The 18,001-nt window shown below is 43.5% G+C and overlaps 1 protein-coding gene across 6 annotated transcripts in view; it reads right to left on the bottom strand.

The window, feature by feature from the left end:
* Positions 1–17,481, bottom strand: part of LOC114583662 (signal transducer and activator of transcription 5B) — a 68,521-nt gene extending 51,040 nt beyond the window's left edge. For 2 of the 6 annotated variants that reach the window (XM_028704978.2, XM_028704980.2), the window contains exons 1-2: positions 17,314–17,481; positions 4,242–4,283 (exon numbers count right to left, since the gene is read on the bottom strand). The gene's annotated coding sequence lies outside the window, so the exon portion shown is untranslated. Of the gene's footprint in view, positions 1–2,935; positions 2,979–4,241; positions 4,284–10,659; positions 10,891–17,313 lie in introns of those variants that run through there. The other 4 variants (XM_028704976.2, XM_028704975.2, XM_028704977.2 and 1 more) reach the window with 3 other exon arrangements.
* Between the last annotated feature and the right edge of the window lie 520 nt (positions 17,482–18,001).

The following is an 18,001-nucleotide window of genomic DNA, read 5'->3' as shown; positions in this document are numbered from 1 at the left end:
ATTTTTCAATAATAAAGCAGTTAAGTACCAAGCACAAAAGATTTGTTCTAAGGAAGTGGCAAATGCAACTGATAGACTATATGCAAATAGCAGAAATGACTGGCAGAATCCGCGATCTGGGAGAAGAAGCAGTGGAAGAGGATTGGAAGAAATTTAAGGACTATTTACAAAAACATTGCAACTTGTATGAATGTTAAGAAGGATGCAAGAATAAAAATAAATATGGCATCAGCAAGCTAGTTGAAAAGAATCTGAGAATAGGTGAAATTTGACAAAAAGTTAATTCTTTAGTTAATATTATGCCTAAATTGAATATTCAAGCCTTTGGTAAATAAACCTAGATTTAGAGACATAATATTGGAAAAATACAAATAAGTAATTGAAACAAGGTGATAATTTGCTGTTCAGAATTTTATAAATTTGGAAACAGGAACGAAAGGCGTGAGGAAGTCCAAAAAAGCGAAGAAAGTTTGAATATTAAGAATCTGATTTTAATGTTGTATTTTTTTCCCTTCTTTTGTATGTTTTATTATGTTTTTTCTTTTTTGTTTGTTTATTGTATTGTTGGGGAAGGGTTTATATGTGTTGGGTGTTAAATGTCAAAAATTTTGAATAAATATCTTTTAAAAAAAAAAAGATTTGTTCTAAGGAAGACACAAGTGTCCTTCCTTAACAATAACCTAAGACACTCTAGAACACAAACATATAATCAACAGTCAATGTAAAAGAAAAGGAAAAGAACCCCTCGCCACACACAAGAGCAAAAAAACCCAAACTCTGAAAAGGTTCCAAAAGTTGGAGAATGGCTTTAAACATCAAAGTAAGTATCGGTACCTTGAATTGGGTCAAGGAAAGAAACTGCAAACAATGCAGTTTGTTTTAACACAGAGCTTATGCGAGTTCTAAATGGAACGCCAGCCAGTAAACAGGCTGTTTGCATTTTGGATCAGTTGAAGTTTCTGAGTCATCTTTTGCTGCAAGTTCCACTTGTAAATTCCAATCAAATTCAATAATGATGAATGAGAGTGTGTCAAAGAATGTAAAACAACTTTGCAAACTTTAAATCTGAGGGCAAAGCTACACTGCGCAGGGCATCTGCAACTTGATCTCCCAACATTTGCATTTTTACTGAAAAGCAACCACATTCAAGAGGTGTGTGTCAGAATTTCATCAGAGAAGTGGAGCTGTGGGGTATTTAACTCTTCTGTGCTGTTTTCCCAATTTACATTCTTGGCTGCACTCTCAAATCTGGGTTATCTTTAGGATCTGAGGGTGGGTGGGTATTTAAATAAGGAAAACAGCACCTGTATAGCTGTATAGATGTTTTGATAACTTTTCTTATCTCTACATAACAAGCTGCTTAAAGCCCCCCTCTTCTGCATAATATTAAAGGGATAGGAGTCCTGGTTTCCATTCTACATTATCTGGTTACCCTAAAGCAAATATGGGGAACCTGTGGTCTTCCAGATGTTGCTGGACTCCAACTCCCATTAGCCCCAGCAAGCATGGCCAGAATGGAAGTTGAAATTCACCACTAAAGGAAATCCATCAAACCTGCTCTAAAGGAAGACGCAAAACAACAGCCATGTGTTGCTTTAAAAAAAAGGGTCTCATTGTTGAAGACTGCAGTTAAAGGAGTGGTCCTAGCTTTGAAATTGTTGGACTAAGCTATTGGTTTTCAAACTGTGTTGTAGAAAAGCTTTAGAAGGGTTCCTCAGTAGAGGACGATGTAAAAACAGCTCCACCAAAGTTGAAAGATTGGCAAGCCACTGAGCTGGGTGTCTGACAGCAGCACTACCACCGTTACTGCTAGGGACTATGTATGCAAGTTGCATCCCACACTTTGTTTCTCGAAACACAGTCTTCATCCTGCTTTATTCCTGGACCAGACTCATAGCTTGTACAGCTGACTACAAAATCATACACAACCCCAGTTTGGTGTAGAGGAAGACCAGGTTTCAAATAAGCACATGATTCTGTGGGGAGGGCAAATTTCAGGTTTTAATTCTAAAACCTAAGAACATTTTCAGTTTGCTCTACCCAAACTGAAAAGTATGGGGAACACACTTTTTTTTAACAGAGAAGTTTTGTAAATATGTTTAGGGGCTGTATGTGAGCAGGGAGATCTCTGGATAAAAGCCAAGACTAAAGCTTCCCACCCAAAGAGCAGGTTTTTTGCAGCACTATTCCTTTTATTATTCATCACTCATAAAATACCCCACTATGCTTTATGTTCTGACTCTCCTCCCTGGCTGGCATCTCCACTTGCAAGAATACCAGCTTCCTCTCCTCACGTGAACTCCTTGGGAAATACAACAAACCTGATGAGATTGGCAGAAACTGTTATGAAGGATAGAAATGGAGATACATGGAGGATGGCCATTCCATGTTAGAAGCCATACAGTATGCCCTCTGAAAGAGAAAACCGTCACATGAAACAGATAGGTATGTATGTGTGTATTGATGGATTTGAGAAACCAAAACACGTCTAGCACCTGTTTCCAGCCTGCAAGTCCCCCGAATCATTTGCTGAGTTTTTGTGCAATGTCAGAGAACACTACGGACAGACAATTTAGCAAATGTTTTTCTATCATGGCATTTCATGGTTGTCTGTATTAAGCAAAATAAGGAGCAATCTTTCTCTGCTATGTAATACTTGGTAAATGTTGGGAGCCATATCAACCCCTCCATATCACCCCCTACAGCTGCTATATGTAAGTTTTTTAAAAAAGATTCATGCAATGCCAAACTATGTCTTTATCACTGTGTGTAATTTGCCCTTGAGACTTGAAAATTCTTTTTCCAAGTGTTGTTTATATATTTTGAAATACTTAAAATATGTTTAGTTCTGTGACACATCTTTAAATAATCTCTTTTTGTTTTTTGTGTTTTGTGTAAGAATGCTTTTTAATACATAAATAATACTCCTACTCACATTATTTGCAGGTTGTTTACTGCTGGAATATCCTGGGCAAAAACTAAAAAGGATCAGGAAAGAAAAGTCTTACTTCTGTCCATAATTAGAGGTTCCAAATTTAACCCCATAAAAGTCAGATCTGAGGGTTCTTTTAGTTATATCTCAGAAGTCATAGTTCTGTGTGAGTTGTATGACAAGGGGCTGGGGTGCAATGTGTACAATCCATACGTGATTAATCTTGATTTTAAGGTGTTATGTTACACTCAATAGGCAGTTTCACAGGATTAAAAGCTACACAACAATGGGCTTCACAGACAGAAATTTTGTAAAAAGTTTGTGGGGTTTTTCCTGAGAGAGAGAGAGAGAACCACTCCAAAGAGGGTGGAAAAATCTTACTGACCTCTTTGAAACAACACAATTATCAGTGTGAATAAAGTTTTAAGACTGTAAGAACAAATAACCTACCTACTTCCCTAAACTTCCCCAATAAATAGTGATAAAACACGGTAGCAATGCATGGAGGGGCAGGCCTTCCACTCCATGGCAACAGAACAGAACTAGTCCGTAACTAAGGGCAGAGCAACAGCAACCACAGAATAAGACAAAGCCAGCCACAGTTGTATGTGCTGCTGCACATAAGAAATGGGCAAACTTTCCCACATTCACTGCTCAGTAAGCTGATGGTTTCTATTCACTCATTCTAACTGCTCAGAATGAGAATGCGTCTGCAAGGAAGGGAAAATAGTGCAGCTTCTGAGACGGAAAGTTCCAGAACGTAGTGGGTGAGAAGCAGGAACTTTAGGGAAGATCAGATGGAGAAGACCAATGCCCACAGAAAAAGGAGGAAGAGAGAACAACCTAAATATAGGAGGGGCTTGGACAGTGTTGGCAGGAAGAGAATGGTGAGGCTAAGGATTTCAGAAAATTTTGAGACTACAGGCCAAAGAGGTGGAGAAATAGTGGGCTGGATTTCACATCGCTCTTTGATCTAACATGTGGCACTGGCTAAATGTTTCTAGTTTATATCAGAATTATTTTGAAAGGGTCAACAAGCATATAAGCAAGAACAGTTTTACGGTTTACTTTGCTTTCATAAGTGCTTGGTCAAACACTTTATAAAGGCTTGCCACTTGTCTTGCATTTCTGTATGTGGTCATACTCCACACTAGGGGAAACTTTACTCTCACTTGGTGTTGCATAGATCTTGGATAAAGAATGAAACAAAACCAGGGGAAGGTTTTTTAAAAAACAGGAGAAGCACAAGCAGCACAACAGAAATTATGTAAACGTAGATTATTAAAGTTTGGATTTCTATAGGACCTACCTCCACTGGTTCCTCACCCTCAACTGGAGCTCTTGAAAAGCACTGCAAAAGATAGGAAACAAAATTACTACAAAATAAAAATATGTGGACTCTTGTAGGCACATAGTGTACTCTAAATAAAACTTAGCTATACATTTATTAAGCATGCCTATAGCTCCTTGATTACTACACACACACATACACACACACACACACACACACACACACAAATACAGCATGGCAAATTTCCCAGAGCCCCTGCAGGCAGCAGGCAGATGGAGTTTGGCCTTGTGAATACTTCTGATTGCAAGCTGAGCTCCCTTTCTCTCTGCAAAAGTCAAGGCAAGCTAACCCTGCTAGACTTTTTCATGAGGCCAAGTTATAGCTACCTAACACTTTAGGGGGGCTTCAAAAATCGTACTATTAACATAATGAAAAGATGGCCCTGTATAACTAACACTGTGTGCTGCTTAAGAAAAGTGGCATATAAATGAAGCAATAGCAGCCATGAAAACTGTATTAGCCCCACGTCATTTCTATGCTAGAACTGTGAAATCATTAAATGGGAAGGGACTGGAAGTCATCTGCTCATCCACCAGCAAGTTATTCTCCTACCAGCTATTTAGAAGATCAACCATGCAGTAGAGGTAACAGCCTATTACAAGGCTTCAAGCCGAGAACATGTGTTAGCACTGAAAAAGGAACCTGTGGAACAAACATCTCCATACGTCTCGTGCAAACAAATCAAACCACACAATGCAGTCAGTAGGCAAATGTCCAGGGTGTCTAACTTTCTATTTTCCCCCCTACAATTCTGCACTCTGGTAAAGAACTACAGTTTATTCACCCTAGATACCTGATCTGAAGGAAGTGCTTATCCCACACAGGCAGCCAAGTATTCTCATGGTGTAAACTGGGCTATTTCTATTGCCCTTTGCTTCACTGTATTGAACAACAACATAATTCCAAAACACACAGCCCATTAGATAAAAGAGTAATTGCTCCACAGCCCCACTGTCCTGGGGAAATAAACAAAGGGATGCCCTCTTTTAAATGCTTAGATAGCAATATGGGGTGGGGTGGGGAGATTGAATTATCCACGTATATAGAGAGATAGCAAACGCTGTATCAGTTGAATTTGAGCCTGCCATGCAGCAAAATCTCAACCCGAAAGCAACTATGTGAAATCCGTATCAATTGCACTTCATAATGAATTAGCAACAAAAGCTGTAAACTGCCCATTTAACAACAGGTGGGATCAACTTAGCAGCCGGCTGGTATAAAAGCCTTTAGAGCTTGATATCTGCCCTAAAGAGAAATGTGCCGTAAGAATTGTCTGTATAGTGCAGTGGAACATTTAGGATTCATGTGCAAAACTCTCGTTCTGCCATGAAGCATTCATGTTTTACTAGTAACTGCCCACCACTATGACAGAAAGAAGAAAGTGCCCATATGGGGGGGGGGGGCAAGAACAATTCAGCCACGTGTGCTCTGCTTTATAAGAGAATGCAATTGGACTGTAACTAGGGATAGAATTCCAGGTACCCCAGATGAGACTGTCCTAGTATCCATGATATGGAGCAAGTATTGGCCCTCTGTAAATTTAAATCCTTTGTTCTATATCAATAAACAGTAACAGCTGCAGAGACAAAAGCAAATCCCCAGTGTCATCACCCACTCCTGCTTCTGTTTGTCTGTCATGCAAGATGCAGCGAAGAGTAGACAACGTACCCATCAAACTATTGATAGTTATTTATTTTTATCATACCCACACATTATCTATGCATATCTATAACCTATACATGATTAGTCATATTTGCATCTTGTCCCTCCCTGAAGTGAACTCAAAAGGGTAGATGTCAAGTGATACCTCACCTTATCATTACAACAATCCTGTCCAGTAGGTTAGCTTGAGAGATTGTTGCCACATTTCAGCTATGCTAGCGTGCGTCATCCCAGTAAGATAACCAGATATAGTGCCAATCAGTTGTTTGGGATGGGAGGCTCACAGCTGAGTATAGACATGAACTGGGCTTCGACATCAAAGCCCAACTGCTCTAGCCTTGACACCACACTGCTTCTCAATGTAGGAAGGAACCTTCTGTGAAGGTACACTACAGTAGTAGCTTAAAGGTAAAGGGACCCCTGACCATTAGGTCCAGTCATGACCGACTCTGGAGTTGCGGTGCTCATCTGGCTTTATTGACCGAGGGAGCCGGCGTTTGTCTGCAGACAGCTTCCGGGTCATGTGGCCAGCATGACTAAGCCACTTCTGGTGAACCAGAGCAGCGCACGGAAACGCCATTTACCTTCCCACCGGAGCGGTACCTATTTATCTACTTGCACTTTGACGTGCTTTTGAACTGCTAGGTTGGCAGGAGCTGGGACAAAGCAACGGGAGCTCATCCCGTCGCGGGGATTTGAACCACCCACCTTCTGATCAGCAAGTCCTAGGCTCTGTGGTTTAACCCACAGCGCCACCCACGTCCCTAAGTAGTAGCTTACAGAGAGCTAATAGGTGAAGGTGATTCGCAAGAGGCAGTCAAGTCGAATACAGCAGAGGAAACTTCCAAGGTCACCATGCAATCTGGCCTAAGGCAAAATCCATTCCTTACTGCGAATCTATCAAGAGTGTCATTTTCTTACAGCAGGGGTCAGCAACCTTTTTCAGCCATGGGCCGGTCCACCTTCCCTCAGACCATGCGGTGGGCCGGACTATATTGGGGGGGGGGGGTGTGAATGAATTCCTATGCCCTGCAAATAACCCAGAGATGCATTTTAAATAAAAGCACACATTCTACTCATGTAAAAACACACTGATTCCCGGACCGTCCGCGGGCCAGATTGAGAAGGCGATTGGGTCGCATCCGGCCCACGGGCCTTAGGTTGCCTACAGCTGTCTTACAGCCTAAACATGTCTCAAGAGGCTGCTGCAAAGTTAAATACAACTTGTCCACAGAAAAGCACCATAGAAATACATAATAACCGTTTTAACGCCAAACACACGCAACAGAATTAACCCAATAAATTAGTTCTTGTAGTCTGGCCACAATTATTTTAGCTGTACTGTATTAGTTATGCTCTGCTAAATAGATTGGCTACTGCAATTAACTGCACACAGGACTGCCTGCCATTAAAAGCTGTTCAGAAACTGCTGTTGTTTCAGAATAGTTACTAGATTGCTAATTACAAATGAATATATTATTCCAGTCCTTAGATGCAATCTGCTTCCAAGTGTAATTCAAGGTGCTGGTGATTTCCCTTAACTCAGTTTTGTAAATAACCCAACGAAAGTTTTTTTTGCCAGGCATCTAAACTAGACAGTGATGGTGCCAAGCATGCCTCCCCGGGGAAAGCATTCTAGAAGAGCCACAACTGAAAAGGCCCATTCTCATGTCACCAGGAGGCACATAGAGAAGAGCTTCAGATGCTGAACACAGGGTCTGGGTTGGTTCATGTGAGAAGAGGCAGTCCTTGAGGTACTGAGATCCTAAGATGCGTAAAAAAAGTCAAAAACAGCGATTAGAATTGAGCATGGAAACTAACTGCTAACCAGTGTAGTCTTGGAAGTAACCCAACAAAAATTACCAGCCAGCAAACTCTCTTACTAGCCTGCAATAAAGACTAGCATGTTGCATTTCCATGCTGGCCATGGAAGATGGGAAGTCCTATTCTCCATGGAAAAACAGGCTTCTAGCTTCTTAACATAATAATAATAATAATAATAATAATAATAATAATAATGCCTTCAATGAAATGGACATCTGGATGGTCAAAATGATCCAACCCTTCTTCACCAGCCCTCTGTATTTCCATGCTGATCTCATAGAAAAGGACTTCCCTTCTTTCACAGCTGGCAAAGAAACCAAGCAGGGTATCAAAAGCGGGATGGAGCAATTTCTCCCTCATCCACTAGCTCCCTTACTCACCTGCATAGAATTTCTGGTCGCCTAGCGCTGTGGGTTAAACCACAGAGCCTGGGACTTGCCGATCACAAGGTCAGTGGTTCGAATCCCTGCGACGGTCCCTACTCCTGCCAACATAGCAGTTCGAAAGCACGTCAAAGTGCAAGTAGATAAATAGGTACCGCTCTGGCAGGAAGGTAAACAGCGTTTCCGTGCGCTGCTCTGGTTCACCAGAAGCAGCTTAGTCATGCTGGCCACATGACCCGGAAGCTGTACGCCGGCTCCCTAGCCAATAAAGCGAGATGAGCGCCGCAACCCCAGAGTCGGTCACGACTGGACCTAATGGTCAAGGTCCTTTATGGCTCAAATACAAAACTGTTTTACATCCTTGCATATTTTGGGACCTAGGTGCCTGAAGTAATGCTTGTCCCTGGTTCAACCTGTCCATGTATTGAGGTGACCTTTGGAGACTCGCACCACTAGGCATCTCCACCATCTGAGATAAGTGGCAGACACCCTTTTCAATTGTGGTGCCTCATTTATCATAGGATTCTCTCCCCAAAATTATTATGTTTTCTGCAACAGGCAAAGTTATTTTTATTTGTCCTTCTTAACTGACATTTATTTCAATGTGTTGTAATTTATAAGTTTGTTTTGAGTTTTGTATTTAAGTAAATAAATATTAGATACATGGCTGAGAAAATCTCTTACATGTTGTGTGTGTTTTTCAGATTGTTAAACTTGTTTTGTTTGCATGTAAGCCACTCTGGGAGCCTTTTTTGCAGAGTAAAAATGCTCTAAATTAGATAAATTCAATATATATTATTACAGTGGATGAAATGTGGTGCAGTGCTCTCAACACTCACATACAGAAGTTGTCCAATAGAAAAGAAATTTTGTAAGGACACTGAGAAAGTTATGCATTTCAGAGAAAATTTCTGTTCAGCTAGTTTCGTCAGGAAAGTTGCGAGTGGTTCAATATGATGCACATGGTTTAAGCATTTGATTCACCAGTGGAGTCATCTCATGATTATGGCAAAGAAAACGTCTACGTGCACCATGACAACCATTCCACCAGAAAAAACAGCTCTGCTACAGAGGGAGTTTGGGCTTCTTGAATTAGGACCTTGACTCTCAGACCCCCAACCCCCACATTTTCTCCAGAAGGCAATGCTATCAGAATCAACAACCTGTGGCAAACATGGAGCGATACATGGCAGCAGATAGCCCAGGCACCAATGACATTGCTTTGAAACTGTGTGCAGCAACGTTCGGGAAGCGGCAGGGAGGGGAAACGGCATGGCAGATTTATTGCTTCTTCTGCTAGAAAGTAAACACTCCCCCCACCTCCAGCACATGCTGTTTACAGCTCAGCAGGGAAAGCAAAAAAGCAAAATAGACCACTTAAACTAACACAGCCCTGGGTAGTCGTGGTCATCCATGTGAAGTGCCTGTGTTAAAGGCGGGCTAGTTGCCATATAGGGTTGGTTAAATAATAAAAAAGCAAACCAATATACCCAGGATTTTATTCTGAATCGGAGCTTACCCTGGAAACCTATTTTCAGGGGGGAAATCTACCATGGCAGTTGTGAGCAAGATCATACTTCTGAGCATACGCAGAGTGCTTTGCTGTCGCTCTGAAAGGATGAGGAAGGAGGACCTGCAGGGCAGGCGGTACAATTTCAACTCGGGTTCAAGATCCTAGCACCTCTTATATAGCAATGAAACACAGGAAATCTACCTTGCACAGAAGCAACGGAAAGGCATTCCCTGCACCTCTCTCTCTCTCCTCATATATGCAGGATCTGATGCACGCATAACTTTTTAATACTATCCTTGCCCTTACTGCCATTTCTTAATAGCCGCTGGTAGCAAAATACCCTGCAGTCCTTATCTTCTTCGCAACACAAACACACCCACCCACTGCCGCGGGGAGAGGAGGGGGTGGGGGTGGGTTTCAACAACGGCACGTGTCACACGGCCGCAAGTATTTATTTACCGAAATGTATTTACCCCACAAGGAGAGGCTGAGGTGTTAGACCCATGTGCCACCCCACATTACAACAACACGCGCATCTGAACGGACGCCACCCAGCGCGCGCACAAACACGGCCAGGGACACGGGTTCACGGCGCGCGCGTTTATTCGCAGTTCCACGGGGTACACGTGACACGCTTTGCATGTCCCTGCTTAAACACAAACACAATATAATAATAATTTTGTTATTCATACCCGGCCAGCCACTCTGGGCGGCTTCCAGCACATATAAAAAGCACAACGAAATGCCGAGCATTAAAAAAAACTTCCCGATGCAAGGCTGCCTAATCTAAACAACGCATAATGTGTGTGTGGAACTGTACAAAACGGCGGTTCCCAGGAGCTTTTAACTCCAAAAAAGAAACCACCGTCACACGTCACCTCTCTCCCCGCCACCCGCGTAAAGAGGGGGGGGGGGAGTGAACGTGTGAAACGGGCGCCGTGTGCGTGTGTTTCGCACGCGCTTCCCTCCTGCCCCGGTGGACACCCCCCCTTACCTGGGCCGCCGCGGCCCAGCCCGGCTCGGCTTCCCGGCTCGCTGCTGCTGTGCGCGCAAAGTCCCCTCGTCTCCTTCGTCCCTTTCCGTGCGCCGACTCCGGGCCTTCGCTCGGCCCCGCACAGCCCTGCCAGCCCCGTCACAGCCCCAGCTCCAGCCACAGCCCTTCCTGCCTCGGCGGGGCCCGCCTCCTGCGCTCCGTCCCTCGCTCGCTCCTCGCCAGACCCGCCTTCCTTCCCGCCCGAAAGCGGGGGCAGGCGCCGCGGAGCTGCCAGGCGAAACGCCCCTCGGCCTTCCCCACCCCCTCCCACCGCGTTATGTACGGAAGAAGAGTTTGGGGTCGCCTCTCCGCCGCCGCCTCCTCGTCCCTCCCGCCATAGGCGCGTGTCACTGTCACACATGCACACGGTTCCTCACAGAAGCGGGGCGCTCCTTCTCTGAGCTCCCTCAAAAGTGCGCCAAAAACAACAACTACAAGCCGCCTTAGACCAGAGCAGCCCCTGCACTATGAGCATGCAGTTTGGCCCACTGCTCCAGAGGCGAGACGACCCTTGTTCACTGTCCTCCACTCTCCCCCTAAATCCTCAAAAATGAATTGAAAAGCATTAATTCAGTGAGGTAGAATCCTGCCCCGGTAATGTCCTTCTTTCGGGAGGGAGGGATTACTATCCATGATCTCCCCCCAAAAAAAGCTCAACAAGCTTTTGGGCGATCTCCCAAAACAAGCTCAACAACTCCCCCCCCCCCTTTAACAGAAATCCTGGCTACGCCCATGCTCTCCTCACAGAAACACACGAGTCCATGCCAGTTATTGCACCTTCCATCCCTCTGCAATTATCTAAAGTGGTTTTTCATTGCAAGGCACAACAGCGCAACTACCGCAAAATGCTGTGGCTCTTCTTCCGCCCTCTTTCCCTCCCCTCTCCCTTGCTGCTCCCTGTAAGCTGGAATTCCCACCCCAAACACTTGAGCGAGGATACCCTTGCCCCGCTCTCCTTGCACAGCTTTCCTCAAAAGTGACATTTTCCATGAAGCCTTTGAAACAGCATACACATCCTTATTCTTCATCTGGAACATATAACTGGCCAAGTTTCCAGCTCTCAGCAGACCTAGCCAGCATGGCCAATGGTCAAGGATGATGGGAACTGTGATCAAACCAAATGGTTTGTGCATAATGCCAAGACAAACCATGGCTGAGCATGAATGAGTAGGCATGCAGGTGCTCAAAGACTGTTGTCACTTTGCTCATCTCCTGGTCTTGCTACTGCTGCACTACCCAAAGCTAAGCAGTGGTTTGGTTTCGTGTCCAAATCCAGGATTGTGGTTTGTCTCCCCTAAAACCATAAGCAGTAAGCCAAGAACAAGCATTGAATACAGCTCATGGTTTGCTTGGAGAAAGAAACCACAAGCCTAGGTTCAGATGTACAGTAATGTTAAGCCAAACTATGGCTTGGCTTTGGCTAATGAAGTGGCAACAGAACAGCTGGCTGCAGTTTTTGCATTATCTGCGTACTTGTTCACACTCAGCCATGGTTTCTGCTTAGCATTACATGCAAACTGTGCCATCAATTCCTCATCCTAATGTAAATGAACAATTGAACACATTTTTCTTGTATTTTTTCTTGTTTCTATGAATTGCCTCCCCTGTGGCAAATTTTAGCTTGTAAATTCTTATCATCAGGGACTGCCTAGTTACTCTGTTGAAACATGGTACCATTATTAATAACAACAAACTGGGGACATGGGTACACACCTCAGACATGCCTTTAAATCTTACAGCTCTACCCCCCCCCCAAATTCTCTTCCTGGTTTATGTTGTTGCCTGAGTATAAAAAACCTCTAATGTGTTACAATTTACAATTGTAAATAAAATTTAAAATATCATTAAGCTATCAAAAATAAAAAGCATAAAAACATATAGCAGAAATGGTGGGTGGTAGTAAAGACTCTGCTTCTGAAAAGAACAGTAAGAAAGGAAGCAGATTGTCAATTCAGAATCTTCATTCTCAAGTGTCAAGTTTCTTGGGCTTTCTTCAGAACTAGAAATTATGCTTCTGCATAAGCCATAAATTACAACAAGGACATCTCCATCTCTATAAAGTTTTTGCAAATATTGGTGAAATGCCAAATAGGGGCTAATCTATTACCTTTGCACCATTTTTGCAATGAAAATTTCCTACTACATCCTAATTGGAGCTCACTCTTCACTCCATTAATCACACACACACACCACACACAAAAGGCAAAAATGTTTTTACTAACCTATGTGCTTCAGGTGTGGGTGAAGGGTTCATGGAGAAAATAGTACAAGGGTAAAAGGTTTAATACTAAGGCAGAACTTTTCAAAGTTTTCATGTTGGTGACACACTTTTTAGACATGCATCATTTCACGACACAGTAGTTCAGTTTTACTAGCAAACTGGAGGTTAAACTAACCCCTTTCCAGCCCTGTGAGAAGTGTGCGGAGGGTTCGCATTACAAACCTACACACTGCAGCTGACACATTAACATGTCATGACACACTGTTTGGAAAGCTCTGCACTAAAGTCTAATTCAGTCCCTCATGAGAAAAAAAAAGTGTGAAAGCACTTCTGTAACATATACTTTAGCCTTAACTTTCAGTTTCCTTAGCCTTCCCCCTGCATCCCATAACCCACTTTACTTCGGAAAGGGGGCTTGGGAATGAACACTTTGCCACACTCTCCGGGGTTTCCCCCTTCACAAGTCAGGAAGGAGCAACCTTAGATATGCCTGCTGTCCCCCACACCTAACTTAATCATTCTCCAACCCATTATCACAGGAGTTGGGGACCTCTGGCCCTCCAGATGTTGTTGGACTCCAACTCACATCAGCCACAGTCAGCAAGATCAGGGATTATGAGATAATCAGTCATCCATCTGAATAGGAACATGAGGATATCTCTGGTTCCTATTGTTACACAAACTCTTCCAGAACCCGAACAAATTATCCTAATACAGAAACCTTCCTTCAGGGAACATTTCACGTTATTCTCCCCACCCCACCTGTAAAAAGGAATTCATCCCGTGTTGGAATTCATCTCAGATCTTCGCCAATTTCCACATGCAGCATTGGCTATGTGCATATTAGTGGCTTAGAACTCAGAAAAGTCATTTCGCCCTCTGCTGCGCTTCAAGGCACATTTGCATGTTGCTACACACACCCCAGATGGTGCATTACCTGTTTGGTTTCCACAGGCCTGCAACCCATGGCTATCTCAAATGTACACACCTTAGTTTTTAACCACAAAGTGAATGTGGACTGAAACTGGATGGAAGCTGCTTTGAGGGGAAACAGATCGAACAGCAATATTTCAGACTCTCCAAGTGTCCATATTTTTCAGGGACGTCCCTGATTTAGAGAAGCCACCCAGGTTTCTGATTTGATCCTGGAATGTCCCACTTTTTTTTAGGATGTCCCTATTTTAATTGGAGAAATGTTGGAGGGTATGGAGTTATCCAACCCCTGAGTCGTCTGAAGGCAATCCTGTATAGGGAAGCTTTTTAAAAAATAATGTTTAATGTTTTATTGTGGTTGGTTTTTTTAAATAGATGTTTGAAGCTGCCCAGAGTGGCTGGGGCAACCTAGTAAGATGTTGTGGGGGTATAAATAGTAAAATTATCATTATGGAATGGGACGTTCCTATTTTCATCGGAGAAATCTTGGAGGGTATGATATTTCTTGAGACAATACAAAATAGATATGGATTGTGGCTGATGTCATGTGTGCATAGATTCAAACAGCAGCAGAGGGAGCACTGTGGAGCTGGGGTAAACAGTAATATGTACACAGCCATAGATTCCTCCACTCCCCCCCTTTTTTTCAAATCTACATAGCAATTACTCTTCTCACACACACCAGTTTCTCAGGCTTTGTGTACCTCCTTCAAACTTTTATTGTTGTGCAGTAAATGTCATTACAATGATTGTGGCACCCTGGTCTTTCTGGATGACTCCTTTGAGAAGGAGATGGCTGACCAAAGAACCCCAACCTCCCATTCAACAAAGTGTCCTGCTAGCGAGTCTTTTTGGCTTCATACACACTGCACATCTGAAGCACATTCAAAGCATATGACTTTCCCCAAAGAATCCAGGGAACTGTGGTTTATTAAGAGTGCTAAGAACTATAGCTCTGTCAGAGGCTAAATTACAGTTCCCAGGACTCTTGGGGTGGGGGATTTACATTCTAAATGTATGATGCGTATGCAACCCATGTAACAGTCATCACACCACTCTTCAACTTCTGGCAGTATTTATTTCAATAGCGGATGCTATTTTAAGAGCACTCAGGTGAATACCATATTTTTCCGTGTATAAGACGTCCCCATGTATAAGACGACCCCTATTTTTTTAACCCGAAATTAAGATGTTTAGCTTCTGCCAATCGCTCACCCGCCTGCCCGCCACTGCTGATCACTTGCCACAATCACTGCCGATCGCACACCTCGCCACAGCCACCAATTGTCTGCCTGCTTGCCGCCACCAACAGCCCACCCGCCCACTTGCCGCAGCCACCAATTGCCTGCCCAATTGCCACAGCCACAGCCAATCGCAGGCAGGCCTTGCCACAGCCACCAATCACCCGCCCAATCGCAGCTGCCAATCTCCTGCTTGCTGCTATTAATCGCACGTCCCCCTCTGCATTCACTATCCGTGTATAAGACGACACCCAATTCTTGCCTAATTTTTTTTAAAGCAAAAAGCATTGTCTTATACACGGAAAAATACGGTAAATGGGTAGTGGTGCTGTCATCCGAATCACCAATATGCCACCACACTAATGGTCTATCAAGCAGAACTGCCTCCACAATCGGTCAACTTGCTCAAATACAGGAACTGAGCCCAAACCACCCCAACTTCAGTTACCAGTACAAATTGTCTCTTAACACACACATTATTTATTTGGCACTGGCCCCTTCTGTCATCCATAGGCCCCCTTTGAATCCTCTCATCCTTGCCTCCTATGCATTGTAAACCAAGCCAACCATCTGCTATTCTGTTTCACTCCACCCAGATTGCTTGCAGACGACCTATTTAGAATCATCCTGATTTGTTTGTGCAACGTTTGCAGGGAGATTAGACAATGTCGGCTACATAATGAGCATTATTTATTCTTTGTTTGTGGGGCAGTTATACGATGTGGCAAACAAGCTTTCCCCCAAACCTTTTAGTGCATGTTCCTGTCACTTCCCTTATTATTAAAAAAAAACGCCTGTAGCTGTGTGCACATATTGCTGACTTAAAATTCACCTAGTTCATTCTTTTTCTCATTTTGAATCGAAGCTGGTTTGCAAGGGAAATGCACCAATGCATGGTACTTCGTAAGAAACAACAGGGCAGATTCAGGATAGATACAGACTGTTGCTAATGTCATGTGTACACCGCTTTCCAAATCTGTAGTGGGAGCACACTGGATGCAAGAGTAAACAGGAGTGTGTACACAGCCTGATTGTTTTGGGAAGTGGGTTCAGTGTGCAAGAGTTTCAAACCAATTGTGCAATCTGAATGGTCTCTATTGGCAGCAGCATTCAAATGGCATCTTCCTCAAAAAGCAGGGGAGGGAGAAGTCTTCCAATTTACCAACATTTGGAAAGGAAGAAGGAGAGAAAAACATTCAATAAAAGAAAACAGAGATATATAATTAAGCAGGGATTATAGAAGGGCAGAAAGCAGGCAGACAGAAGAACCCCTGCAGCGTCTTCCAGCCAGCTTAATAAAACAGGAGCACTCTCTCACCTCCCTGGTATTACTGCATTGCTTTCCAGCTCTATTGGTCTTGAAGCCCTTTTACCAGCATGATTGCTTCCTCTGCTTCCTAGCTCTCACAGTAGGTTGGGTACTTGTACAGTAACCCACTCACTGGGATGCACCAGCTCCTGGTGCCTCCAGACTGTCCATATTTTGCAGGAGAGATTCAAGTGCATACTTTAACTTTCAGTTTACACAGCTAAAGTGGATTAAAGAGCTTTGTACATAAAAAACCAATGATTAATAATAATACGGACTTTTTGCAGTCTGGAAATTGATGGGGGGGGGGAGTCATTGAAAAGTGTGCAATAAATTAGCAACGGGAAGATGTATAAACACCCCACGAGTAAATCAGGATGAATGCTCATTGTCTTATATATGGGCACAACAGAAGTAATAATGCTCAATAAAGACCTGATGTAATCTAAGCTCCCAACAAGCAAATCAGGATGAATGTTCGTGGGCATGCACACGAAAGCTCATACTAAGAACAAACTTAGTTGGTCTCTAAGGTGCTACTGGACGATATATTTATTTCTACTGCTCAATAAACAGGTCATCTGTAGGGGTCCTAAAACACTGAAGATACATTGGGGGGGGGGGGCTCTGCCAAGCTCCCAGAGCAGTAAAACCAGTTCTGCAGCCTCTTCCTGCCCTGCAAGTGGATGATGTGAGCTATGTTGGAGAGAGAGGTTTGGAGGAGAGATTCTTACTCTCTAGTAGTAGCTGAGTTGGCACAATGGTGATTGCTCCAAGCACACTTAAACTTGGTTAGATTTTGCATTTACCCTCATCCACCTTTACAAAAATACTTCAGCTAGAATCAATAGCAGACACTTACGCTTTCCACAAATAAGCAAAAATTTTACTCACAATATTCCAGAACTTACATCAAACAAGCCTCCATTCATTGGCAGTAAAACAAAGAAGTTAAAAGGTTCCAAAACAAGTAGTTGATTTCCTTGCAAAAGGATAATGCAATCTGTGGGTTAGCAAAGATGCAGGCTTCAAAATCTCCCTTTTGGAGAGATTCAGTTCACTTGGCTTTTCTTGCAGCTGGGAGTCATTGGCCGTGTAGCTCCTTCCTGAGAAAAATGAGGGAGCAGAGGCTGCTAGGAGCCTGCTCAACCACACCCACTGGTAATATGACCTCAGGGCTCGGGTTAACCCTTTTAATGCACGCAAGTGTGAGGCAGTAACCGTATACAGTGGTACCTCAGGTTAAGAACTTAATTCGTTCTGGAGGTCTGTTCTTAACCTGAAGCACCACTTTAGCTAATGGGGCCTTCCACTGCTGTTGTGCCGCTGCTGCACGATTTCTGTTCCCATCCTGAAGCAAAGTTCTTAACCCGAGGTATTATTTCTGGGTTAGCGGAGTCTGTAACCTGAAGCGTCTGTAACCCGAGGTACCACTGTACAGTATTACAACATGATGACCACCAAGAGACCCAGAGGTGAGCTACTGCCTCAATCTCCCTTGATTAGTTTTCACAGTAGTCCTTACCCATGCTGTAGATTTAATGCTTTTAACCTCATCCCGTGCAAATTTATTGCTGCTGCTGTGAAAGTCTATTTATG

This window comes from Podarcis muralis, chromosome 13 (genome assembly GCF_964188315.1).
Source record: "Podarcis muralis chromosome 13, rPodMur119.hap1.1, whole genome shotgun sequence".
NCBI lineage: Eukaryota > Metazoa > Chordata > Lepidosauria > Squamata > Lacertidae > Podarcis > Podarcis muralis.
This window is presented reverse-complemented; position numbering and strand designations above follow the sequence as displayed.